The 2500-nt window shown below is 32.9% G+C and overlaps 1 protein-coding gene across 4 annotated transcripts in view; it reads right to left on the minus strand.

Moving 5' to 3' along the window:
- Positions 1-2500, minus strand: part of LOC113824253 (uncharacterized) — a 23645-nt gene that overhangs the window by 1270 nt on the left and 19875 nt on the right. For 3 of the 4 annotated variants that reach the window (XR_011398993.1, XR_011398996.1, XR_011398995.1), the window contains exon 3: positions 431-2500. This exon is cut by the window's right edge and continues 679 nt beyond it. The gene's annotated coding sequence lies outside the window, so the exon portion shown is untranslated. The remainder of the gene's footprint in view (positions 1-430) is intronic. The other variant, XR_011398994.1, reaches the window with a different exon arrangement.

A 2500-nucleotide genomic window follows, 5' to 3' on the forward strand; every position in this document is an offset into this window, starting at 1 on the left:
GAGAAGTGACATAAAGAGAGAAAGAAAGAGAGAGAGAGAGAGAGAGTGATGACATAAAGAGAAAGAGAGAGAGAAAAAAAAGAGAAAGTCTGTGTGAGAGAGAGGCAGACAGAGCAAAGTAAGACTGAAAAACAGAAAGAGAGAAAAAAAAAACACAAATCCACACCATATATCCCTTACTATCCACCTTCACTTATCCACCATCCACCCATTATCTATCCACCTATCCACTATCCACCACGTATCCAATATCCATCCACCCTCTATCCACCACATACCCACCTTCTATTCACTATCCACCAACTATCCAATACCCATCCACCATCTATCCACTTTCTATCCACCACCCATCCATCATCTATCCATCTATCCACCACCCACCCATCATCTATCCACCTCCTATCCATCTATCCATCTTCTATCCACTTACACTTCCAACCGCAGAGCAAAGTCGCCCAAAATCGAACAGCTGATTCGGTTCCGCCCAATCGTGCCTCGTTCCATCTCCTCTTCCGCAATAGAGGATGGAATGGAGAACACGCATTAGAGAGTGTAATAAAGAAGGGTGAATGGATAACGAATAACTGGTAATATTATTGATAACGGATGGTTGGTAATATTGATAACGAATAATTGATGATATTGTTGATAATATTGATAACAAATAATTGATAATATTGATGACAAATAATTGATTATATTATTGATAATATTGATAATACTGATAATAAATGATTAATAATATTATTGATACCGAATGAATGATAATATTGATAACGAATAATTGATAATATTATTATTGACAAATGACATAATATTGTTGATAAGGAATATTTGATATTGATAACGAAATATTGATAATATTAGTGGTGCAACAGCAATAAAGGTTATATTAGTGATAGTTCTGAGTTTGATATCGTCTCACGTGAAGTAATTAGGGTCATTATAATAGTAATAAAGCTCTTAAGTATCATTAGAGTTATAGCATTCATTGTAGATTAGCGCAAGAAATAATTACAAAAATTGGAACAGTTATAACACGAAGCTCTGAGAACATGAGTGTAAATAATAATAATAATGATAATGTTGATAATGATAATGGTTATGTTGATAGTAATATTAGCAACGATGGTAGTAATAATATTATTGGGGAAAAAAAATATTATAATTATGATAATAATGATAACTATAATAACCATGATGATGATAATAATAATAATATTAATAGTAAGAGTAATAATGCGAATGATACTAATATTGAAAATAACAACAATAATGATAACAATAACTAATTATAATAACAATAACGCTAATAATGATAATAGCAATGAAGACTATAATAGTAATGGCTATAATGATAACAATAACGAAGTAAATTAAGATATTCACAGTAATAACATATTAAAAAAAGTACTTTATCCGTTTCAGAAATACAATATATTTGTTAACTTTAAATTCTCTATTTGTATATTTTCTGTTCCCACAATAATGTACGTGAAAATGATGGTAGATAATTAATTGCAATAAATCTAATAATAATGATGAATATTAAGAAATGATAACATTCTATTAACCATGTAATATTTTCGGATCTCAAGCCATTCACAAAAGAACAAAATGCAGAACAAACCTTAAGTTCTTCGTAAGTTTGTACTAAAATGGTTAGTTGGGATAAAACTGCAGAGTAATAATTATTATCCTATTATTGTCCTTGTCTTGTCTTTCATGTAATTAATTTCGAGTTTTGAGTTTTTTATTTTGAGTTTTATCCAAAAAAAAAAAAAATCTCTGTGAAGCTAAGCATTGCATTTATTTCTCGTAAAAGCTTAAATATGATTATTTATTTGAATGTGATATATACATAGATTGTGTGAATTCATCATTTATAAGATAATCTAAATTTGATGTTACTGAAGATTTTATATATTTTGCAAAAGGATACATATATTTTTAATGAATTTTATGACATTCGTATCAGGTTTAATTTGGATAATATTTGAACTAAAATTCTCTGTGAAGGATTTTGACTAACCTTTTCTTTGTTTTCTTTTGTATTTCTTCCTTTCCGTCTTGTTCTTTCTTCTTCTTTTCCTCTTCACATCTTCTTCGCCCTCTTCTCGTCCTCATTCATTCTCTTTCTCGTCCTATGTCTCTTCTTCATCGCCCTTTCCTTCACTATCTTCTCCGTTGTCCTCTTCGCCCTCTTTCCTTTTCCTCTTCTGCGCCTTCTCGTCCTTCTCCTCGTCTTCCTCCTCCTCTTCTTCCTTCTTCTTCTTCCTCCTCCTTTTCTTCTTTCTCCCCCTCTTCTTCCTTCTCCTCCTCTTCTCCCGTGACCTCGTCTTCCTCGTCCTCCTCTTCCTCCTTATCCTCTTACTCGGCCCTGACCTCGCCGTCACTCCTCCTTCTCCTCTTCCTCCTCCCCTCCCTTCCATTCGCCTCTTTCCTCTCTCCCTTTCGCCTTTTTTCCTCTTGTTCCTCTTCCTGACCTCCTACGTCTTCT

The sequence above is a fragment of the Penaeus vannamei genome, chromosome 2 (genome assembly GCF_042767895.1).
Source record: "Penaeus vannamei isolate JL-2024 chromosome 2, ASM4276789v1, whole genome shotgun sequence".
Lineage (NCBI taxonomy): Eukaryota > Metazoa > Arthropoda > Malacostraca > Decapoda > Penaeidae > Penaeus > Penaeus vannamei.